At 74.6% G+C, this 24,749-nt stretch overlaps 1 long non-coding RNA gene across 2 annotated transcripts in view; it reads right to left on the bottom strand.

Annotated features, from left to right (window-relative positions):
• LOC140406763 (uncharacterized) overlaps nucleotides 1-24,139 on the bottom strand; it is a 27,675-nt gene extending 3,536 nt beyond the window's left edge. Inside the window, exons 1-2 of one of the 2 annotated variants that reach the window (XR_011939279.1) lie at nucleotides 23,866-24,139; nucleotides 23,710-23,781 (exon numbers count right to left, since the gene is read on the bottom strand). This is a non-coding gene — a long non-coding RNA (uncharacterized lncRNA). Of the gene's footprint in view, nucleotides 1-23,709 lie in introns of both variants that reach the window. The other variant, XR_011939278.1, reaches the window with a different exon arrangement.
• Nucleotides 24,140-24,749: the final 610 nt, after the last annotated feature.

Here is a 24,749-nt window from a genome sequence, read left to right on the forward strand (position 1 = left end):
CCCCCGCTCTCCCGCACCCACTCGCTCTCCCGCACCCACTCGCTCTCCCGCAGCCCCCCGCTCTCCCGCACCCACCCGCTCTCCCGCACCCCCCGCTCTCCCGCACCCCCCGCTCTCCCGCACCCAACCGCTCTCCCGCACCCACCCGCTCCCCCGTACGCCCCCGCTCTCCCGCACCCCACCCGCTCTCCCGCAAACACCCGCTCTCCCACACCCACCCGCTCTCCCGCACCGCCCCGCTCTCCCGCATGCACTCGCTCTCCCGCACCCACTCGCTCTCCCGCACCCACCCGCTCTCCCGCACCCCCAGCTCTCCCGCCCCCCCCGCTCTCCCGTACCCACCCGCTCTCCCGCACCCACTCGCTCTCCCGCACCCACTCGCTCTCCCGCACCCACTCGCTCTCCCGCACCCACTCGCTCTCCCGCACCCACTCGCTCTCCCGCACCCACTCGCTCTCCCGCACCCACCCGCTCTCCCGTTACCCCCCCGCTCTCCCGCACCCACCCGCTCTCCCGCACCCACTCGCTCTCCCGTACCCACTCGCTCTCCCGCACACCCCCGCTCTCCCGCACCCCCCCGCTCTCCCGCACCCCCCCGCTCTCCCGCGACCCCCCGCTCTCCCGTACCCCCCCGCTCTCCCGCACCCACCCGCTCTCCCGCACCCACTCGCTCTCCCGCACCCCCCCCGCTCTCCCGCACCCACTCGCTCTCCCGCACCCCCCCGCTCTCCCGCACCCACCCCGCTCTCCCGCACCCCCCCGCTCTCCCGCACCCCCCCCGCTCTCCCGCACCCCCCCGCTCTCCCGCACCCACTCGCTCTCCCGCTCCCACTCGCTCTCCCACACCCACCGCTCTCCCGCACCCCCCCGCTCTCCCGCACCCACTCGCTCTCCCGCACACCCCCGCTCTCCCGCACCCACTCGCTCTCCCGCTCCCACTCGCTCTCCCGCACCCCCCCGCTCTCCCGCACCCCCCCGCTCTCCCGCACCCACTCGCTCTCCCGCACCCACTCGCTCTCCCTCACCCACTCGCTCTCCCGCACCCCCCCGCTCTCCCTCACCCACTCGCTCTCCCGCACCCCCCGCTCTCCCGCACCCACTCGCTCTCCCGCACCCCCCCGCTCTCCCGCACCCCCCCGCTCTCCCGCACCCCCCCCCGCTCTCCCGCACCCACTCGCTCTCCCGCACCCACTCGCTCTCCCGCACCCACCCGCTCTCCCGTACCCCCCGCTCTCCCGCACCCACTCGCCCTCCCGCACCCACTCGCTCTCCCGCACCCCCCCCCCGCTCTCCCGCACCCACTCGCTCTCCCGCACCCACTCGCTCTCCCGCACACACCCGCTCTCCCGTACCCCCCGCTCTCCCGCACCCACTCGCTCTCCCTCACCCACTCGCTCTCCCGCACCCCCCCGCTCTCCCTCACCCACTCGCTCTCCCGCACCCCCCGCTCTCCCGCACCCACTCGTTCTCCCGCACCCCCCCGCTCTCCCGCACCCCCCCGCTCTCCCGCACCCCCCCCCGCTCTCCCGCACCCACTCGCTCTCCCGCACCCACTCGCTCTCCCGCACCCACCCGCTCTCCCGTACCCCCCGCTCTCCCGCACCCACTCGCCCTCCCGCACCCACCCGCTCTCCCGCACCCCCCGCTCTCCCGCACCCCCCGCTCTCCCGCACCCAACCGCTCTCCCGCACCCACCCGCTCCCCCGTACGCCCCCGCTCTCCCGCACCCCACCCGCTCTCCCGCAAACACCCGCTCTCCCACACCCACCCGCTCTCCCGCACCGCCCCGCTCTCCCGCACCCACTCGCTCTCCCGCACCCACTCGCTCTCCCGCACCCACCCGCTCTCCCGCACCCCCAGCTCTCCCGCCCCCCCCGCTCTCCCGTACCCACCCGCTCTCCCGCACCCACTCGCTCTCCCGCACCCACTCGCTCTCCCGCACCCACTCGCTCTCCCGCACCCACTCGCTCTCCCGCACCCACTCGCTCTCCCGCACCCACTCGCTCTCCCGCACCCACCCGCTCTCCCGTTACCCCCCCGCTCTCCCGCACCCACCCGCTCTCCCGCACCCACTCGCTCTCCCGTACCCACTCGCTCTCCCGCACACCCCCGCTCTCCCGCACCCCCCCGCTCTCCCGCACCCCCCCGCTCTCCCGCGACCCCCCGCTCTCCCGTACCCCCCCGCTCTCCCGCACCCACCCGCTCTCCCGCACCCACTCGCTCTCCCGCACCCCCCCGCTCTCCCGCACCCACTCGCTCTCCCGCACCCCCCCGCTCTCCCGCACCCACCCCGCTCTCCCGCACCCCCCCGCTCTCCCGCACCCCCCCCGCTCTCCCGCACCCCCCCGCTCTCCCGCACCCACTCGCTCTCCCGCTCCCACTCGCTCTCCCACACCCACCGCTCTCCCGCACCCCCCCGCTCTCCCGCACCCACTCGCTCTCCCGCACACCCCCGCTCTCCCGCACCCACTCGCTCTCCCGCTCCCACTCGCTCTCCCCGCACCCCCCCGCTCTCCCGCACCCCCCCGCTCTCCCGCACCCACTCGCTCTCCCGCACCCACTCGCTCTCCCTCACCCACTCGCTCTCCCGCACCCCCCGCTCTCCCTCACCCACTCGCTCTCCCGCACCCCCCGCTCTCCCGCACCCACTCGCTCTCCCGCACCCCCCCGCTCTCCCGCACCCCCCCGCTCTCCCGCACCCCCCCCCGCTCTCCCGCACCCACTCGCTCTCCCGCACCCACTCGCTCTCCCGCACCCACCCGCTCTCCCGTACCCCCCGCTCTCCCGCACCCACTCGCCCTCCCGCACCCACTCGCTCTCCCGCACCCCCCCCCCGCTCTCCCGCACCCACTCGCTCTCCCGCACCCACTCGCTCTCCCGCACACACCCGCTCTCCCGTACCCCCCGCTCTCCCGCACCCACTCGCTCTCCCGCACCCACTCGCTCTCCCGCACCCCCCCCGCTCTCCCGCACCCCCCCGCTCTCCCGCACCCACTCGCTCTCCCGCACCCACTCGCTCTCCCGCACCCCCCCGCTCTCCCGCACCCACTCGCTCTCCCGCACCCCCCCGCTCTCCCGCACACCCCCCCGCTCTCCCGCACCCACCCGCTCTCCCGCACCCCCCCGCTTTCCCGCACCCCCCCGCTCTCCCGCACACACCCGCTCTCCCGCACACCCCGCTCACCCGCGCACCCCCCCCGCTCTCCCGCACCCCCCCGCTCTCCCGCACTCACTCGCTCTCCTGCACCCACTCGCTCTCCCGTACGCCCCCCGCTCTCCCGCACCCACTCGCTCTCCCGCACCCACTCGCTCTCCCCGCAGCCCCCCGCTCTCCCGCACCCACCCGCTCTCCCGCACCCCCCGCTCTCCCGCACCCCCCGCTCTCCCGCACCCAACCGCTCTCCCGCACCCACCCGCTCCCCCGTACGCCCCCGCTCTCCCGCACCCCACCCGCTCTCCCGCAAACACCCGCTCTCCCACACCCACCCGCTCTCCCGCACCGCCCCGCTCTCCCGCACCCACTCGCTCTCCCGCACCCACTCGCTCTCCCGCACCCACCCGCTCTCCCGCACCCCCAGCTCTCCCGCCCCCCCCGCTCTCCCGCACCCACTCGCTCTCCCGCACCCCCCCGCTCTCCCGCACACCCCCCCGCTCTCCCGCACCCACCCGCTCTCCCCGCACCCCCCCGCTTTCCCGCACCCCCCCGCTCTCCCGCACACACCCGCTCTCCCGCACACCCCGCTCACCCGCGCACCCCCCCCGCTCTCCCGCACCCCCCCGCTCTCCCGCACTCACTCGCTCTCCTGCACCCACTCGCTCTCCCGTACGCCCCCCGCTCTCCCGCACCCACTCGCTCTCCCGCACCCACTCGCTCTCCCGCAGCCCCCCGCTCTCCCGCACCCACCCGCTCTCCGCACCCCCCGCTCTCCCGCACCCCCCGCTCTCCCCGCACCCAACCGCTCTCCCGCACCCACCCGCTCCCCCGTACGCCCCCGCTCTCCCGCACCCCACCCGCTCTCCCGCAAACACCCGCTCTCCCACACCCACCCGCTCTCCCCGCACCGCCCCGCTCTCCCGCACCCACTCGCTCTCCCCGCACCCACTCGCTCTCCCGCACCCACCCGCTCTCCCGCACCCCCAGCTCTCCCGCCCCCCCCGCTCTCCCGTACCCACCCGCTCTCCCGCACCCACTCGCTCTCCCGCACCCACTCGCTCTCCCGCACCCACTCGCTCTCCCGCACCCACTCGCTCTCCCGCACCCACTCGCTCTCCCGCACCCACTCGCTCTCCCGCACCCACCCCCGCTCTCCCGTTACCCCCCCGCTCTCCCGCACCCACCCGCTCTCCCGCACCCACTCGCTCTCCCGTACCCACTCGCTCTCCCGCACACCCCCGCTCTCCCGCACCCCCCCGCTCTCCCGCACCCCCCCGCTCTCCCGCGACCCCCCGCTCTCCCGTACCCCCCCGCTCTCCCGCACCCACCCGCTCTCCCGCACCCACTCGCTCTCCCCGCACCCCCCCGCTCTCCCGCACCCACTCGCTCTCCCGCACCCCCCCGCTCTCCCGCACCCACCCGCTCTCCCGCACCCCCCCGCTCTCCCGCACCCCCCCCGCTCTCCCGCACCCCCCCGCTCTCCCGCACCCACTCGCTCTCCCGCTCCCACTCGCTCTCCCACACCCACCGCTCTCCCGCACCCCCCCCGCTCTCCCGCACCCACTCGCTCTCCCGCACACCCCCGCTCTCCCGCACCCACTCGCTCTCCCCGCTCCCACTCGCTCTCCCGCACCCCCCCGCTCTCCCGCACCCCCCCGCTCTCCCGCACCCACTCGCTCTCCCGCACCCACTCGCTCTCCCTCACCCACTCGCTCTCCCGCACCCCCCCCGCTCTCCCTCACCCACTCGCTCTCCCCGCACCCCCCGCTCTCCCCCACCCACTCGCTCTCCCGCACCCCCCGCTCTCCCGCACCCCCCCGCTCTCCCCGCACCCCCCCCCGCTCTCCCGCACCCACTCGCTCTCCCGCACCCACTCGCTCTCCCGCACCCACCCGCTCTCCCGTACCCCCCGCTCTCCCGCACCCACTCGCCCTCCCGCACCCACTCGCTCTCCCGCACCCCCCCCCGCTCTCCCCGCACCCACTCGCTCTCCCCGCACCCACTCGCTCTCCCGCACACACCCGCTCTCCCGTACCCCCCGCTCTCCCGCACCCACTCGCTCTCCCGCACCCACTCGCTCTCCCGCACCCCCCCCGCTCTCCCGCACCCCCCCAGCTCTCCCGCACCCACTCGCTCTCCCCGCACCCCCCCGCTCTCCCGCACCCACTCGCTCTCCCCGCACCCACTCGCTCTCCCGCACCCCCCCGCTCTCCCGCACCCACTCGCTCTCCCGCACCCCCCCGCTCTCCCGCACACCCCCCCCGCTCTCCCCGCACCCACTCGCTCTCCCGCACCCACTCGCTCTCCCGCACCCCCCCAGCTCTCCCGCACCCACCCGCTCTCCCGCACCCACTCGCTCTCCCGCACCCCCCAACGCTCTCCCGCACCCCCCGCTCCTCCCGCACCCACTCGCTCTCCCGCCCCCACCCGCTCTCCCGCAACCCCCCCGCTCTCCCGCACCCACTCGCTCTCCCGCACCCACTCGCTCTCCCGCACCCACTCGCTCTCCCGCACCCACCCGCTCTCCCGCACCCACCCGCTCTCCCGCACCCCCCCCGCTCTCCCGCACCCCCCGCTCTCCCGCACCCACTCGCTCTCCCGCCCCCCCACCCGCTCTCCCGCAACCCCCCGCTCTCCCGCACCCACTCGCTCTCCCGCACCCACTCGCTCTCCCGCACCCACTCGCTCTCCCGCACCCACTCGCTCTCCCGCACCCACTCGCTCTCACCGCACCCACTCGCTCTCCCGCACCCACCCCGCTCTCCCGCACCCACTCGCTCTCCCGCACCCACCCGCTCTCCCGCACCCACTCGCTCACCCGCACCCACCCCGCTCTCCCGCACCCACTCGCTCTCCCCGCACCCCCCCGCTCTCCCGCACCCACCCCGCTCTCCCGCACCCCCCCGCTCTCCCGCACCCACTCGCTCTCCCGCACCCACTCGTTCTCCCGCACCCCCCCCCGCTCTCCCGTACCCACTCGCTCTCCCCGCACCCACTCGCTCTCCCCCACCCACTCGCTCTCCCGCACCCACTCGCTCTCCCGCACCCACTCGCTCTCCCGCACCCACTCGCTCTCCCGCACCCTCCCGCTCTCCCGCACCCACTCGCTCTCCCGTACCCACTCGCTCTCCCGCCCCCACTTGCTCTCCCGCACCCCCCGCTCTCCCACACCCACTCGCTCTCCACCACCCACTCGCTCTCCCCGCACCCACTCGCTCTCCCGCACCCCCCCGCTCTCCCGCACCCACTCGCTCTCCACCACCCACCCGCTCTCCCGCTCCCACTCGCTCTCCCGTACCCACCCGCTCTTCCGCACCCACTCGCTCTCCCGCATCCACTCGCTCTCCCGCATCCACTCGCTCTCCCGCACCCCCCGCTCTCCCGCACCCACTCGCTCTCCCGCACCCCCCCGCTCTCCCGCACCCCCCCGCTCTCCCGTAACCCCCCGGTCTCCCGCACCCACCCGCTCTCCCGCAACCCCCCCGCTCTCCCGCACCCACTCGCTCTCCCGCACCCACCCGCTCTCCCGCACCCCCCCGCTCTCCCGCTCTCCCGCACCCACCCGCTCTCCCGCACCCCCCCCGCTCTCCCGCACCCCCCCGCTCTCCCGCACCCACTCGCTCTCCCGCACCCACTCGCTCTCCCGCACCCACCCGCTCTCCCGGACCCCCCCGCTCTCCCGCACCCACCCGCTCTCCCGCACCCCCCCCGCTCTCCCGCAGCCCCCCGCTCTCCCGCACCCACTCGCTCTCCCGCACCCACCCGCTCTCCCGCACCCCCCCGCTCTCCCGCACCCACCCGCTCTCCCGCACCCCCCCCGCTCTCCCGCACCCCCCCGCTCTCCCCCACCCACTCGCTCTCCCGCACCCACTCGCTCTCCCGCACCCACTCGCTCTCCCGCACCCACTCGCTCTCCCGAATCCCCCCCGCTCTCCGGCACCCCCCCCGCTCTCCCGCACCCACTCGCTCTCCCGCACCCCCCCGCTCTCCCGCACCCACCCGCTCTCCCGCACCCACTCGCTCTCCACCACCCACCCGCTCTCCCGCACCCCCCGCTCTCCCGCACCCACTCGCTCTCCCGCACCCACTCGGTCTCCTGCACCCACCCGCTCTCCCGCACCCCCCCGCTCTCCCGCACCCACTCGCTCTCCCGCACCCACTCGCTCTCCCGCACCCACCCGCTCTCCCGCACCCCCCGCTCTCCCGCACCCCCCTGCTCTCCCGCACCCCGCCGCTCTCCCGCACCCCCCGCTCTCCCGCACCCCCCGCTCTCCCGCACACCCCCGCTCTCCCGCCCCCCCGCTCTCCCGCACCCCCCGCTCTCCTGCACCCACTCGCTCTCCCGCACCCACTCGCTCTCCACCACCCACTCGCTCTCCCGCACCCCCCCGCTCTCCCGCATCCACTCGCTCTCCCGCACCCACTCGCTCTCCCGCACCCACTCGCTCTCCCGCACCCACTCGCTCTCCCGCACCCACTCGCTCTCCCGCATCCACCAGCACTCCCGCACCCCCCGCTCTCCCGCACCCCCCCGCTCTCCCGCACCCCCCCGCTCTCCCGCACCCCCCGCTCTCCCACACCCCCCGCTCTCCCGCACCCACCCGATCTGCCGCACCCACTCGCTCTCCCCGCACCCCCCGCTCTCCCGCACCCACTCGCTCTCCCGCACCCACTCGCTCTCCTGCACCCACCCGCTCTCCCGCACCCACTCGCTCTCACGCACCCACTCGCTCTCCCGCACCCACTCGCTCTCCCGCACCCCCCGCTCTCCCGCACCCACTCGCTCTCCCGCACCCCCCCGCTCTCCCGCACCCACTCGCTCTCCCGCACCCCCCGCTCTCCTGCACCCACTCGCTCTCCCGCACCCACTCGCTCTCCCGCACCCACTCGCTCTCCCGCACCCACTCGCTCTCCCGCACCCCCCGCTCTCCCGCACCCACTCGCTCTCCCGCACCCCCCCGCTCACCCGCACCCACTCGCTCTCCCGCACCCACTCGCTCTCCACCACCCCCCCGCTCTCCCGCACCCCCCGCTCTCCCGCACCCCCCGCTCTCCCGCTCCCACTCGCTCTCCCGCACCCACTCGCTCTCCCGTACCCACCCGCTCTCCCCGCACCCACTCGCTCTCCCGCACCCCCCCGCTCTCCCGCACCCACTCGCTCTCCCGCACCCACTCGCTCTCCCGCACCCACTCGCTCTCCCGCACCCCCCCGCTCTCCCGCACCCCCCCGCTCTCCCGCACCCACCCGCTCTCCCGCACCCACCCGCTCTCCCGCACCCACTCGCTCTCCTGCACCCCCCCGCTCTCCCCCACCCACTCGCTCTCCCGCACCCACTCGCTCTCCCGCACCCACTCGCTCTCCCGCACCCCCCCGCTCTCCCGCACCCCCCCCCGCTCTCCCGCACCCACTCGCTCTCCCGCACCCACCCGCTCTCCCGCACCCACTCGCTCTCCCACATCCCCCCGCTCTCCCGCACCCACTCGCTCTCCCCCACCCACTCGCTCTCCCCCACCCGCTCTCCCGCACCCACCCGCTCTCCCACACCCACTCGCTCTCCTGTACCCACCCGCTCTCCCGCACCCCCCCGCTCTCCCGCGCCCACTCGCTCTCCTGTACCCACCCGCTCTCCCGCACCCACCTGCTCTCCCGCACCCACTCGCTCTCCCGCACCCACCCGCTCTCCCGCACCCCCCCGCTCTCCCACACCCCCCAGATCTCCCGCACCCACTCGCTCTCCCGCACCCACTCGCTCTCCCACACCCCCCCGCTCTCCCGCACCCCCCCGCTCTCCCGTACCCACCCGCTCTCCCGCACCCACTCGCTCTCCCGCACCCACTCGCTCTCCCCGCCCCCACTCGCTCTCCCGCACCCACTCGCTCTCCCGCAACCACTCGCTCTCCTGCACCCACTCGCTCTCCTGCACCCACTCGCTCTCCCGCACCCCCCCGCTCTCCCGCACCCACTCGCTCTCCCGCAACCACTCGCTCTCCTGCACCCACTCGCTCTCCCGCACCCACTCGCTCTCCCGCACCCACTCGCTCTCCCGCACCCCCCCGCTCTCCCGCACCCCCCCGCTCTCCCGCACCCACTCGCTCTCCCCCACCCACTCGCTCTCCCGCACCCACTCGCTCTCCTGCACCCACTCGCTCTCCCGCACCCCCCCGCTCTCCCGCACCCACTCGCTCTCCCCCACCCACTCGCTCTCCCGCACCCACTCGCTCTCCCCCACCCACCCGCTCTCCTGCACCCCCCCGCTCTCCCGCACCCCCCCGCTCTCCCGCATCCCCCCGCTCTCCCGCATCCCCCCGCTCTCCCGCACCCACTCGCTCTCCCGTACCCACTCGCTCTCCCGCACCCACTCGCTCTCCCCCACCCACTCGCTCTCCTGCACCCACTCGCTCTCCCGCACCCCACAGCTCTCCCGCACCCACTCGCTCTACCGCACCCCCCTGCTCTCCCGCATCCCCCCGCTCTCCCGCACCCACTCGCTCTCCCGCACCCACTCGCTCTCCCGCACCCACTCGCTCTCCTGCACCCCCCCGCTCTCCCGCACCCCCCCGCTCTCCCGCACCCCCCCGCTCTCCCGCACACCCCCGCTCTCCCGTACCCACCCGCTCTCCCGCACCCTCCCGCTCTGCTGCACCCCCCCTCTCTCCCGCACACCCCCGCTCTCCCGCACCCACCCCCTCTCCCGCACCCCCCCGCTCTCCTGCACTCACTCGCTCTCCTGCACCCACTCGCTCTCCCGCGCCCCCCCAGCTCTCCCGCACCCCCCGCTCTCCCGCACACCCCCGCTCTCCCGCACCCACTCGCTCTCCCGCACCCACCCGCTCTCCCGCACCCACTCGCTCTCCCGCACCTCCCCCGCTCTCCCGCACCCACTCGCTCTCCCGTACCCACCCGCTCTCTCGTACCCACCCACTCTCCCGCACCCACTCGCTCTCCCGTACCCACCCACTCTCCCGCACCCACCCGCTCTCTCGTACCCACCCGCTCTCTCGTACCGACCCGCTCTCCCGCACCCACTCGCTCTCCTGCACCCCCCCGCTCTCCCGTACCCACCCGCTCTCCCGCACCCCACAGCTCTCCCGCACCCACTCGCTCTCCCGCACCCACTCGCTCTCCCGCACCCACCCGCTCTCCCACACCCCCCCGCTCTCCCGCACCCCCCCGCTCTCCTGCACCCACTCGCTCTCCCGCACACCCCGCTCACCCGCGCACCCCCGCTCTCCCGTACGCCCCCCGCTCTCCCGCACCCCCCCGCTCTCCCGTACGCCCCCCGCTCTCCCGCAGCCCCCCCGCTCTCCCGCACCCACTCGCTCTCCCGCACACCCCGCTCACCCGCGCACCCCCGCTCTCCCGTATGCCCCCCGCTCTCCCGCAGCCACTCGCTCTCCCGCACCCACTCGCTCTCCCGCACCCCCCCGCTCTCCCGCACCCACTCGCTCTCCCGCACCCACTCGCTCTCCCGCACCCACTCGCTCTCCCGCACCCCCCCGCTCTCCCGCACCCACTCGCTCTCCCGCACCCACTCGCTCTCCCGCGCCCCCCCGCTCTCCGCACCCCCCCGCTCTCCCGCACCCACTCGCTCTCCCGCACCCCCCCGCTCTGCCGCACCCACTCGCTCTCCCGCACCCACTCGCTCTCCCGCGCCCCCCCCGCTCTCCCGCACCGCACGCTCTCCCGCGCCCCCCCGCTCTCCCGTAACCCCCCGCTCTCCCGCACCCCCCCGCTCTCCCGCACCCACTCGCTCACCCGCACCCCCCCGCTCTCCCGCACCCCCCCGCTCTCTCGTACCCACCCGCTCTCTCGTACCCCCCCGCTCTCCCGCACCCACTCGCTCTCCCGCACCCACTCGCTCTCCCGCACCCCCCCGCTCTCCCGCACCCCCCCGCTCTCCCGCACCCACCCGCTCTCCCACACCCACTCGCGCTCCCGCACCCACTCGCTCTCCCGTACCCACCCGCTCTCCCGCACCCACTCGCTCTCCCGCACCCACTCGCTCTCCCGTACCCACCCGCTCTCCCGCTCCCACCAGCTCTCCCGCACCCCCCCGCTCTCCCGTAACCCCCCGCTCTCCCGCACCCCCCCGCTCTCCCGCACCCACTCGCTCTCCCGCACCCCCCTGCTCTCCCGCACCCACTCGCTCTCCCGCACCCACTCGCTCTCCCGCACCCCCCCGCTCTCCCGCACCCACTCGCTCTCCCGCACCCACCCGCTCTCCCGCACCCCCCGCTCTCCCGCACCCACCCGCTCTCCCGCACCCCCCCGCTCTCCCGCACCCACTCGCTCTCCCGCACCCACTCGCTCTCCCGCACCCCCCGCTCTCCTGCACCCCCCCGCTCTCCCGCACCCACTCGCTCTCCCGCTCCCACCAGCTCTCCCGCACCCCCCCGCTCTCCCGTAACCCCCCGCTCTCCCGCACCCACCCGCTCTCCCGCACCCCCCCGCTCTCCCGCACCCCCCCGCTCTCCCGCACCCCCCCGCTCTCCCGCACCCACTCGCTCTCCCGCACCCCCCTGCTCTCCCGCACCCACTCGCTCTCCCGCACCCCCCCGCTCTCCCGCACCCACTCGCTCTCCCGCATCCACTCGCTCTCCCGCACCCCCCCGCTCTCCCGCACCCCCCCGCTCTCCCGCACCCACTCGCTCTCCCGCACCCACCGCTCTCCCGCACCCACCTGCTCTCCCGGACCCCCCGCTCCCCCGTACGCCCCCGCTATCCCGCACCCTCCGCTCTCCTGCACCCCCCCGCTCTCCTGCACCCACTCGCTCTCCCGCACCCACCGCTCTCCCGCACCCACCTGCTCTCCCGGACCCCCCGCTCCCCCGTACGCCCCCGCTATCCCGCACCCACTCGCTCTCCTGCACCCACTCGCTCTCCCCCACCCACTCACTCTCCCGCACCCCCCGCTCTCCTGCATCCACTCGCTCTCCTGCACCCACTCGCTCTCCTGCACCCACCCGCTCTCCTGCACCCACTCGCTCTCCCGCACACCCCGCTCACCCGCGCACCCCTGCTCTCCCGTACGCCCCCCGCTCTCCCGCACCCCCCCGCTCTCCCGTACGCCCCCCGCTCTCCCGCAGCCCCCCCGCTCTCCCGCTCCCACTCGCTCTCCCGCACACCCCGCTCACCCGCGCACCCCCGCTCTCCCGCGCCCCCCCGCTCTCCCGCAGCCCCCCCGCTCTCCCGCACCCACTCGCTCTCCCGCACCCACTCGCTCTCCCGCGCCCCCCCGCTCTCCCGCGCCCCCCCGCTCTCCCGCACCGCACGCTCTCCCGCGCCCCCCCGCTCTCCCGTAACCCCCCGCTCTCCCGCACCCACTCGCTCTCCCGCACCCCCCCGCTCTCCCGCACCCACTCGCTCTCCCGCACCCACTCGCTCTCCCGCACCCCCCCGCTCTCCCGCACCCACTCGCTCTCCCGCGCCCCCCCGCTCTCCCGTAACCCCCCGCTCTCCCGCACCCCCCCGCTCTCCCGCACCCACTCGCTCTCCCGCACCCACTCGCTCTCCCGCACCCCCCCGCTCTCCCACACCCACCCGCTCTCCCGCACCCACTCGCTCTCCCGCACCCACTCGCTCTCCCGCACCCCCCCGCTCTCCCGCACCCCCCCCCGCTCTCCCGCACCCACTCGCTCTCCCGCACCCACTCGCTCTCCCGCGCCCCCCCGCTCTCCCGCGCCCCCCCGCTCTCCCGCACCGCACGCTCTCCCGCGCCCCCCCGCTCTCCCGTAACCCCCCGCTCTCCCGCACCCACTCGCTCTCCCGCACCCCCCCGCTCTCCCGCACCCACTCGCTCTCCCGCACCCACTCGCTCTCCCGCACCCCCCCGCTCTCCCGCACCCACTCGCTCTCCCGCGCCCCCCCGCTCTCCCGTAACCCCCCGCTCTCCCGCACCCCCCCGCTCTCCCGCACCCACTCGCTCTCCCGCACCCACTCGCTCTCCCGCACCCCCCCGCTCTCCCACACCCACCCGCTCTCCCGCACCCACTCGCTCTCCCGCACCCACTCGCTCTCCCGCACCCCCCCGCTCTCCCGCACCCCCCCGGCTCTCCCGCACCCCCCGCTCTCCCGCACCCACCCGCTCTCCCGCACCCCCCGCTCTCCCGCACCCACTCGCTCTCCCGCACCCACTCGCTCTCCCGCACCCCCCCGCTCTCCCGCACCCCCCCGCTCTCCCGCACCCTCTCGCTCTCCCGCACCCACTCGCTCTCCCGCACCCACCTGCTCTCCCGGACCCCCCGCTCCCCCGTACGCCCCCGCTCTCCCGCACCCCACCCGCTCTCCCGCACCCCCCCCGCTCTCCCGCACCCCCCCGCTCTCCCGCACCGCCCCGCTCTCCCGCGCCCCCCGCTCTCCCGTAACCCCCCCGCTCTCCCGCACCCCCCCGCTCTCCCACACCCCCCCGCTCTCCCGCACCCACTCGCTCTCCCGCACCCACTCGCTCTCCCGCCCCCCCCGCTCTCCCGTACCCACCCGCTCTCCCGCACCCACTCGCTCTCCCGCATCCCCCCGCTCTCCCGCACCCACTCGCTCTCCCGCACCCCCCGCTCTCCCGTACCCAGCCGCTCTCCCGCACCCACTCGCTCTCCCGCACCCCCCCCGCTCTCCCGCACCCACTCGCTCTCCCGCCCCCCCCCGCTCTCCCGTACCCACCCGCTCTCCCGCACCCACTCGCTCTCCCGCACCCCCCCGCTCTCCCGCACCCCCCGCTCTCCCGCACCCACTCGCTCTCCCGCACCCACTCGCTCTCCCGCACCCACCCGCTCTCCCGCACCCACCCGCTCTCCCGCACCCAACCGCTCTCCCGCACCCACTCGCTCTCCCGCACCCACCCGCTCTCCCGCACCCACCCGCTCTCCCGCACCCACCCGCTCTCCCGCACCCACTCGCTCTCCCCCACCCCCCCGCTCTCCCGCACCCACTCGCTCTCCCGCACCCCACTCGCTCTCCCGCACCCACTCGCTCTCCCGCACCCACTCGCTCTCCCGCACCCACTCGCTCTCCCGTACCCACTTGCTCTCCCGCACCCACTCGCTCTCCCGCGCCCACTCGCTCTCCTGTACCCACCCGCTCTCCCGTACCCACCTGCTCTCCCGCACCCACCCGCTCTCCCGCACCCACTCGCTCTCCCGCACCCACTCGCTCTCCTGCACCCACTCGCTCTCCCGTGCCCCCCCGCTCTCCCGCACCCACCTGCTCTCCCGCACCCACCCGCTCTCCCGCAACCCCCCCGCTCTCCCGCACCCACTCGCTCTCCCGTACCCACCTGCTCTCCCGCACCCACCCGCTCTCCCGCACCCACTCGCTCTCCCGCACCCACCCGCTCTCCCGCACCCACCCGCTCTCCCGCACCCACCCGCTCTCCCGCACCCACTCGCTCTCCCGCACCCACTCGCTCTCCCGCACCCACTCGCTCTCCTGTACCCACCTGCTCTCCCGCACCCACTCGCTCTCCCGCACCCACTCGCTCTCCCGTACCCACTCGCTCTCCTGTACCCACCTGCTCTCCCGCACCCACTCGCTCTCCCGTACCCACCTGCTCTCCCGCACCCACCCGCTCTCCCGCACCCACTCGCTCTCCCGCACCCACTCGCTCTCCCGCACCCACTCGCTCTCCCGTACCCACTCGCTCTCCCGCACCCACTCGCTCTCCTGCACCCCCCCCGCTCTCCCGCACCCACTCGCTCTCCCGCACCCACTCGCTCTCCCCCACCCACTCGCTCTCCCCCACCCCCCCGCTCTGCCGCACCCCCCCCGCTCTCCCGTACCCACTCGCTCTCCCGCACCCACTCGCTCTCCCGCACCCCCCGCTCTCCCGCACCCACTCGCTCTCCCGCACCCACTCGCTCTCCCGCACCCACCCGTTCTCCCGCACCCACCCGCTCTCCCGCACCCCCCGCTCTCCCGCACCCCCCCGCTCTCCCGCACCCCCCCGCTCTCCCGCACCCACTCGCTCTCCCGCACCCACTCGCTCTCCCGCACCCCCCCGCTCTCCTGCACCCCCCCGCTCTCCCGCACCCACTCGCTCTTCCTCACCCACTCGCTCTCCCGCACACCCCCGCTCTCCCGCACCCACCCGCTCTCCCGCACCCACTCGCTCTCCCGCACCCACTCGCTCTCCCGCACCCCCCGCTCTCCCGCACCCCCCCCCGCTCTCCCGCACCCACTCGCTCTCCCGCACCCACTCGCTCTCCCGCACCCCCCGCTCTCCCGCACCCACTCGCTCTCCCGCACCCACTCGCTCTCCCGCACCCCCCCGCTCTCCCGTACCCACTCGCTCTCCCGCACCCACTCGCTCTCCCGCACCCCCCGCTCTCCCCCATCCACTCGCTCTCCCGCACCCACTCGCTCTCCCGCACCCCCCCGCTCTCCCGCAACCACCCAGATCTCCCGCACCCACTCGCTCTCCCGCACCCACTCGCTCTCCCGCACCCCCCGCTCTCCCCCATCCACTCGCTCTCCCGCACCCACTCGCTCTCCCGCACCCCCCCGCTCTCCCGCAACCACCCAGATCTCCCGCACCCACTCGCTCTCCCGCACCCACTCGCTCTCCCGCACCCCCCGCTCTCCCGCACCCCCCCCCGCTCTCCCGCACCCACTCGCTCTCCCGCACCCACTCGCTCTCCCGCACCCCCCCGCTCTCCCGCACCCACTCGCTCTCCCGCACCCACTCGCTCTCCCGCACCCACCCGCTCTCCCGCACCCCCCGCTCTCCCGCACCCACTCGCTCTCCCGCACCCACTCGCTCTCCCGTACCCACTCGCTCTCCCGCACCCACTCGCTCTCCCGCACCCCCCGCTCTCCCCCATCCACTCGCTCTCCCGCACCCACTCGCTCTCCCGCACCCCCCCGCTCTCCCGCAACCACCCAGATCTCCCGCACCCACTCGCTCTCCAGCACCCCCCCGCTCTCCCGCACCCCCCCGCTCTCCCGCAACCACCCAGATCTCCCGCACCCACTCGCTCTCCCGCACCCCCCGCTCTCCCGCACCCCCCGCTCTCCCGCACCCACTCGCTCTCCCGCTCCCACTCGCTCTCCCACACCCACTCGCTCTCCCGCACCCACTCGCTCTCCCGCACCCCCCCGTTCTGCCGCACCCACTCGCTCTCCCGCACCCACTCGCTCTCCCGCACCCCCCCGCTCTGCCGCACCAACTCGCTCTCCTGCACCCCCCGCTCTCCCGCATCCACTCGCTCTCCCGCACCCACCCGCTCTCCCGCACCCACTCGCTCTCCCGCACACCCCCGCTCTCCCGCACCCACTCGCTCTCCCGTACCCACCCGCTCTCCCGCACCCCCCGCTCTCCCGCACCCACCCGCTCTCCCGCACCCCCCCGCTCTCCCGCACCCACTCGCTCTCCCGCACCCACTCGCTCTCCCGCACCCCCCCGCTCTCCCGCACCCCCCCCGCTCTCCCGCACCCACTCGCTCTCCCGCACGCACTCACTCTCCCGTACCCACCTGATCTGCCCCGCCCACTCGCTCTCCCGCACCCCCCCACTCTCCCACACCCCCCCGCTCTCCCACATCCACTCGCTCTCCCGCATCCACTCGCTCTCCCGCACCCCCCCGCTCTCCCGTACCCAGCCGATCTGCTGCACCCACTCGCTCTCCCGCACCCCCCCGCTCTCCCGCACCCACTCGCTCTCCCGCTCTCCCGCACCCTCCCGCTCTCCCGCACCCCCCCGCTCTGCCGCACCCCCCCCGCTCTCCCGTACCCACCCGCTCTCCCGCATCCCCCGGCTCTCCCCCACCCCCCCGCTCTCCCGCACCCACTCGCTCTCCCGCACCCACCCGCTCTCCCGCACCCACTCGCTCTCCCGCACCCCCCCGCTCTGCCGCACCAACTCGCTCTCCCGCACCCCCCCGCTCTCCCGCACCCACTCGCTCTCCCGCACCCACTCGCTCTCCCGCACCCACCCGCTCTCCCGCACCAACTCGCTCTCCCGCACCCCCCGCTCTCCCCCATCCACTCGCTCTCCCGCACCCCCCCGCTCTCCCGCACCCACCCGCTCTCCCGCACCCACTCGCTCTCCCGTACCCACCCGCTCTCCCGCATCCACTCGCTCTCCCGCACCCACTCGCTCTCCCGCACCCACTCGCTCTCCCGCACCCACTCGCTCTCCCGCACCCACTCGCTCTCCCGCACCCACTCGCTCTCCCGCACCCACTCGCTCTCCCGCACCCACCCGCTCTCCCGCACCCACTCGCTCTCCCGCACCCACTCGCTCTCCCGCACCCACTCGCTCTCCCGCACCCACCCGCTCTCCCGCACCCACTCGCTCTCCCGCACCCACTCGCTCTCCCGCACCCACCCGCTCTCCCGCACCCACTCGCTCTCCCGCACCCACTCGCTCTCCCGCACCCACCCGCTCTCCCGCACCCACTCGCTCTCCCGCACCCACTCGCTCTCCCGCACCCACTCGCTCTCCCGCACCCACTCGCTCTCCCGCACCCCCCCGCTCTCCCGCACCCCCCCGCTCTCCCGCACCCACTCGCTCTCCCGCACCCACTCGCTCTCCCGCACCCACCCGCTCTCCCGCACCAACCCGCTCTCCCGCACCCACTCGCTCTCCCGCACCCCCCCAGCTCTCCCGCACCCCCCCGCTCTCCCGCACCCACCCCGCTCTCCCGCACCCCCCCGCTCTCCCGCACCCACTCGCTCTCCCGCACCCACTCGTTCTCCCGCACCCCCCCCCGCTCTCCCGTACCCACTCGCTCTCCCGCACCCACTCGCTCTCCCGCACCCACTCGCTCTCCCGCACCCACTCGCTCTCCCGCACCCTCCCGCTCTCCCGCACCCACTCGCTCTCCCGTACCCACTCGCTCTCCCGCCCCCACTTGCTCTCCCGCACCCCCCGCTCTCCCACACCCACTCGCTCTCCACCACCCACTCGCTCTCCCGCACCCACTCGCTCTCCCGCACCCCCCCGCTCTCCCGCACCCACTCGCTCTCCACCACCCACCCGCTCTCCCGCTCCCAGTCGCTCTCCCGTACCCACCCGCTCTTCCGCACCCACTCGCTCTCCCGCATCCACTCGCTCTCCCGCATCCACTCGCTCTCCCGCACCCCCCGCTCTCCCGCACCCACTCGCTCTCCCGCACCCCCCCGCTCTCCCGCACCCCCCCGCTCTCCCGTAACCCCCCCGGTCTCCCGCACCCACCCGCTCTCCCGCAACCCCCCCGCTCTCCCGCACCCACTCGCTCTCCCGCACCCACCCGCTCTCCCGCACCCCCCCGCTCTCCCGCTCTCCCGCACCCACCCGCTCTCCCGCACCCCCCCCGCTCTCCCGCACCCCCCCGCTCTCCCGCACCCACTCGCTCTCCCGCACCCACTCGCTCTCCCGCACCCACCCGCTCTCCCGGACCCCCCCGCTCTCCCGCACCCACCCGCTCTCCCGCACCCCCCCCGCTCTCCCGCAGCCCCCCGCTCTCCCGCACCCACTCGCTCTCCCGCACCCACCCGCTCTCCCGCACCCCCCCGCTCTCCCGCACCCACCCGCTCTCCCGCACCCCCCCCGCTCTCCCGCACCCCCCCGCTCTCCCCCACCCACTCGCTCTCCCGCACCCACTCGCTCTCCCGCACCCACTCGCTCTCCCGCACCCACTCGCTCTCCCGAATCCCCCCCGCTCTCCGGCACCCCCCCCGCTCTCCCGCACCCACTCGCTCTCCCGCACCCCCCCGCTCTCCCGCACCCACCCGCTCTCCCGCACCCACTCGCTCTCCACCACCCACCCGCTCTCCCGCACCCCCCGCTCTCCCGCACCCACTCGCTCTCCCGCACCCACTCGGTCTCCTGCACCCACCCGCTCTCCCGCACCCCCCCGCTCTCCCGCACCCACTCGCTCTCCCGCACCCACTCGCTCTCCCGCACCCACCCGCTCTCCCGCACCCCCCGCTCTCCCGCACCCCCCTGCTCTCCCGCACCCCGCCGCTCTCCCGCACCCCCCGCTCTCCCGCACCCCCCGCTCTCCCGCACACCCCCGCTCTCCCGCCCCCCCGCTCTCCCGCACCCCCCGCTCTCCTGCACCCACTCGCTCTCCCGCACCCACTCGCTCTCCACCACCCACTCGCTCTCCCGCACCCCCCCGCTCTCCCGCATCCACTCGCTCTCCCGCACCCACTCGCTCTCCCGCACCCACTCGCTCTCCCGCACCCACTCGCTCTCCCGCACCCACTCGCTCTCCCGCACCCACTCGCTCTCCCGCATCCACCAGCACTCCCGCACCCCCCGCTCTCCCGCACACCCCCGCTCTCCCGCACCCCCCCGCTCTCCCACACCCCCCGCTCTCCCGCACCCACCCGATCTGCCGCACCCACTCGCTCTCCCGCACCCCCCGCTCTCCCGCACCCACTCGCTCTCCCGCACCCACTCGCTCTCCTGCACCCACCCGCTCTCCCGCACCCACTCGCTCTCACGCACCCACTCGCTCTCCCGCACCCACTCGCTCTCCCGCACCCCCCGCTCTCCCGCACCCACTCGCTCTCCCCGCACCCCCCCGCTCTCCCGCACCCACTCGCTCTCCCGCACCCCCCGCTCTCCTGCACCCACTCGCTCTCCCGCACCCACTCGCTCTCCCGCACCCACTCGCTCTCCCGCACCCACTCGCTCTCCCGCACCCCCCGCTCTCCCGCACCCACTCGCTCTCCCGCACCCCCCCGCTCACCCGCACCCACTCGCTCTCCCGCACCCACTCGCTCTCCACCACCCCCCCGCTCTCCCGCACCCCCCGCTCTCCCGCTCCCACTCGCTCTCCCGCACCCACTCGCTCTCCCGTACCCACCCGCTCTCCCGCACCCACTTGCTCTCCCGCACCCACTCGCTCTCCCGCACCCACTCGCTCTCCCGCACCCACTCGCTCTCCCGCCCCCCCCGCTCTCCCGCACCCCCCCAGCTCTCCCGCACCCCCCCGCTCTCCCGCACCCCCCCGCTCTCCCGCACCCACTCGCTCTCCCGCACCCACTCGCTCTCCCGCACCCACCCGCTCTCCCGCACCAACCCGCTCTCCCGCACCCACTCGCTCTCCCGCACCCCCCCAGCTCTCCCGAACCCCCCCGCTCTCCCCCACACACTCGCTCTCCCGCACCCACTTGCTCTCCCGCACCCCCCCGCTCTCCCCCACACACTCGCTCTCCCCCACCCACTCGCTCTCCCGCACCCACTCGCTCTCCCCCACCCACTCGCTCTCCCGCACCCACCCGCTCTCCCGCACGCCCCCCGCTCTCCCGCACCCCCCCCGCTCTCCCGCACCCACTCGCTCTCCCGTACCCACCCGCTCTCCCGCACCCCCGCTCTCCCGCACCCACTCGCTCTCCCGCACCCACCCGCTCTCCCGCACCCACTCGCTCTCCCGCACCCACTCGCTCTCCCGCACCCACTCGCTCTCCCGCACCCCCCCACCTCTCCCGCACCCCCCCGCTCTCCCCCACCCACTCGCTCTCCTGCATCCACTCGCTCTCCCGCACCCCCCCGCTCTCCCGCACCCCCCCGCTCTCCCGCACCCACTCGCTCTCCCCCACCCACCCGCTCTCCTGCACCCCCCCGCTCTCCCGCACCCCCCCCGCTCTCCCCCACCCACTCGCTCTCCCGCACCCACCCGCTCTCCTGCACCCACTCGCTCTCCCGCACCCACTCGCTCTCCCGCACCCACTCGCTCTCCCGCACCCCCCCGCTCTCCCGCAGCCGCCCGCTCTCCCGCACCCACTCGCTCTCCCGCACCCACTCGCTCTCCCGCACCCACTCGCTCTCCCGCACCCACTCGCTCTCCCGTGCCCCCCGCTCTCCCGCATCCCCCCGCTCTCCCGCACCCCCGCGCTCTCCCGCACCCACTCGCTCTCCCGCACCCACTCGCTCTCCCGCACCCACCCGCTCTCCTGCACCCACTCGCTCTCCCGTGCCCCCCGCTCTCCCGCAGCCCCCCGCTCTCCCGCACCCACTCGCTCTCCCGTGCCCCCCGCTCTCCCGCACACACTCGCTCTCCGTCACCCACTCGCTCTCCCGCACCCACTCGCTCTCCCGCACACACTCGCTCTCCCGCACCCACTCGCTCTCCCGTGCCCCCCGCTCTCCCGCACCCCCCCGCTCTCCCGCACCCACTCGCTCTCCCGCACCCACTCGCTCTCCCGCACCCCCCGCTCTCCCGCACCCACTCGCTCTCCCGCACCCCCCGCTCTCCCGCACCCACTCGCTCTCCCCGCACCCCCCCGCTCTCCCGCACCCACTCGCTCTCCCGCACCCCCCGCTCTCCTGCACCCACTCGCTCTCCCGCACCCACTCGCTCTCCCGCACCCACTCGCTCTCCCGCACCCACTCGCTCTCCCGCACCCCCCGCTCTCCCGCACCCACTCGCTCTCCCGCACCCCCCGCTCTCCCGCACCCACTCGCTCTCCCGCATCCACTCGCTCTCCCGCACCCACTCGCTCTCCACCACCCCCCCGCTCTCCCGCACCCCCCGCTCTCCCGCTCCCACTCGCTCTCCCGCACCCACTCGCTCTCCCGTACCCACCCGCTCTCCCGCACCCACTCGCTCTCCCGCACCCACTCGCTCTCCCGCACCCACTCGCTCTCCCGCACCCACTCGCTCTCCCCGCCCCCCCCGCTCTCCCGCACCCCCCCAGCTCTCCCGCACCCCCCCGCTCTCCCGCACCCCCCCGCTCTCCCGCACCCACTCGCTCTCCCGCACCCACTCGCTCTCCCGCACCCACCCGCTCTCCCGCACCAACCCGCTCTCCCGCACCCACTCGCTCTCCCGCACCCCCCCAGCTCTCCCGCACCCCCCCGCTCTCCCCCACACACTCGCTCTCCCGCACCCACTTGCTCTCCCGCACCCCCCCGCTCTCCCCCACACACTCGCTCTCCCCCACCCACTCGCTCTCCCGCACCCACTCGCTCTCCCCCACCCACTCGCTCTCCCGCACCCACCCGCTCTCCCGCACGCCCCCCGCTCTCCCGCACCCCCCCCGCTCTCCCGCACCCACTCGCTCTCCCGTACCCACCCGCTCTCCCGCACCCCCCCGCTCTCCCGCACCCACTCGCTCTCCCGCACCCACCCGCCCTCCCGCACCCACTCGCTCTCCCGCACCCACTCGCTCTCCCGCACCCACTCGCTCTCCCGCACACCCCCCAGCTCTCCCGCACCCCCCCGCTCTCCCCCACCCACTCGCTCTCCTGCATCCACTCGCTCTCCCGCACCCCCCCGCTCTCCCGCACCCCCCCGCTCTCCCGCACCCACTCGCTCTCCCCACCCACCCGCTCTCCTGCACCCCCCCGCTCTCCCGCACCCCCCCCGCTCTCCCCCACCCACTCGCTCTCCCGCACCCACCCGCTCTCCTGCACCCACTCGCTCTCCCGCACCCACTCGCTCTCCCGCACCCACTCGCTCTCCCGCACCCCCCCGCTCTCCCGCAGCCCCCCGCTCTCCCGCACCCACTCGCTCTCCCGTGCCCCCCGCTCTCCCGCATCCCCCCCGCTCTCCCGCACCCCCGCGCTCTCCCGCACCCACTCGCTCTCCCGCACCCACTCGCTCTCCCGCACCCACCCGCTCTCCTGCACCCACTCGCTCTCCCGTGCCCCCCGCTCTCCCGCAGCCCCCCGCTCTCCCGCACCCACTCGCTCTCCCATGCCCCCCGCTCTCCCGCACACACTCGCTCTCCGTCACCCACTCGCTCTCCCGCACCCACTCGCTCTCCCGCACACACTCGCTCTCCCGCACCCACTCGCTCTCCCGTGCCCCCCGCTCTCCCGCACCCCCCCGCTCTCCCGCACCCACTCGCTCTCCCGCACACACTCGCTCTCCCGCACCCCCCCCGCTCTCCCGCACCCCCCCCGCTCTCCCGCACCCACTCGCTCTCCCGTGCCCCCCGCTCTCCCACACACACTCGCTCTGCCGCACCCCCCCGCTCTCCCGCACCCCCCCCGCTCTCCCCCACCCACTCGCTCTCCCGCACCCACTCGCTCTCCCGCACCCACTCGCTCTCCCGCACCCACTCGCTCTCCCGCACCCACTCGCTCTCCCGCACCCACTTGCTCTCCCCCACCCACTCGCTCTCCCGCACCCACCCGCTCTCCCGCACCCCCCCGCTCTCCCGCACCCACTCGCTCTCCCGCACTCCCCCGCTCTCCCGCACCCCCCGCTCTCCCACACCCACTCGCTCTCCCGCACCCCCCCCGCTCTCCCGCACCCCCCCGCTCTCCCGCACCTACTCGCTCTCCCGTACCCACCCGATCTGCCGCACCCACTCGCTCTCTCACACACACTCTGTCTCTCTCTCACACACTCTGTCTCTCTCTCACACACTCTGTCTCTCCCCCACACACTCTGTCTCTCTCACACACTCTGTCTCTCTCTCACACACTCTGTCTCTCCCCCACACACTCTGCCTCTCTCTCACACACTCTGTCTCTCTCCCCCACACTCTGTCTCTCTCTCACACACTCTGTCTCTCTCTCACACACTCTGTCTCTCCCCCACACACTCGGGTAGCTGGTTTGCCAATCTGACTCAGAGACGTAAGTTGCTTTTGCAAAAATGTCAGAACGAGGCGGACAAACCTGTTTATCCGAGCGTCACACAAGGTCCAACAATATTCAGCTTGTCTCCACAGGTCTTGTTCCTCGCTGGAGCTGTTTCGGGGCAGTCACAGCAAGGTTATCCCCGATTCAAAATGGTCATTACAAATGGAGCAAAGTTATAAAAGACACACTCACCACCCGGAGACAGGCTCGGCTCGGAGGAGGGTGTGGGTTCTGTGTAACCCGTCCCTTTACAAAGGACAGAGTGACGATCAGATCCCTCCCCCTGATCACACCATTGGGAATTGGGAATTCTCAGGCAGCTGCTTTCTGTTGTTTGTCAGTAGAGACAGAGAGAGAGAAACAGAGAGAGAGACAGAGAGAGACAGAAACAGAGCGACAGAGAGAGAGAGACAGAGAGAGACAGAGAGTGAGACAGAGAGAGAGGGAGAGACAGAGAGAGAGACAGAGAGAGAGACAGAGAGAGAGAGAGAGACAGAGAGAGACAGAGAGAGACAGAGTGACAGAGAGAGACAGAGAGAGAGACAGAGAGAGAGAGTCAGAGAGAGACAGAGAGACAGAGAGAGACAGAGAGAGACAGAGAGAGAGACAGAGAGAGAGAGAGTCAGAGAGAGACAGAGAGAGAGAGAGAGAGTGACAGAGAGACAGAGAGAGAGAGACAGTACTGAGGGAGTGCCGCACTGTCAGAGGGTCAGTACTGAGGGACTGCCGCACTGTCAGAGGGTCAGTACTGAGGGAGTGCCGCACTGTCAGAGGGTCAGTGCTGAGGGAGTGCTGCACTGTCAGAGGGTCAGTACTGAGGGAGTGCTGCACTGTCAGAGAGTCAGTATTGAGGGAGTGCCGCACTGTCAGAGGGTCAGTGCTGAGGGAGTGCTGCACTGTCAGAGGGTCAGTACTGAGGGAGTGCCGCACTGTCAGAGGGTCAGTGCTGAGGGAGTGCTGCACTGTCAGAGGGTCAGTACTGAGGGAGTGCCGCACTGTCAGAGGGTCAGTACTGAGGGAGTGCCGCACTGTCAGAGGGTCAGTACTGAGGGAGTGCTGCACTGTCAGAGGGTCAG

Source organism: Scyliorhinus torazame, unplaced genomic scaffold (assembly GCF_047496885.1).
Source record: "Scyliorhinus torazame isolate Kashiwa2021f unplaced genomic scaffold, sScyTor2.1 scaffold_861, whole genome shotgun sequence".
NCBI lineage: Eukaryota > Metazoa > Chordata > Chondrichthyes > Carcharhiniformes > Scyliorhinidae > Scyliorhinus > Scyliorhinus torazame.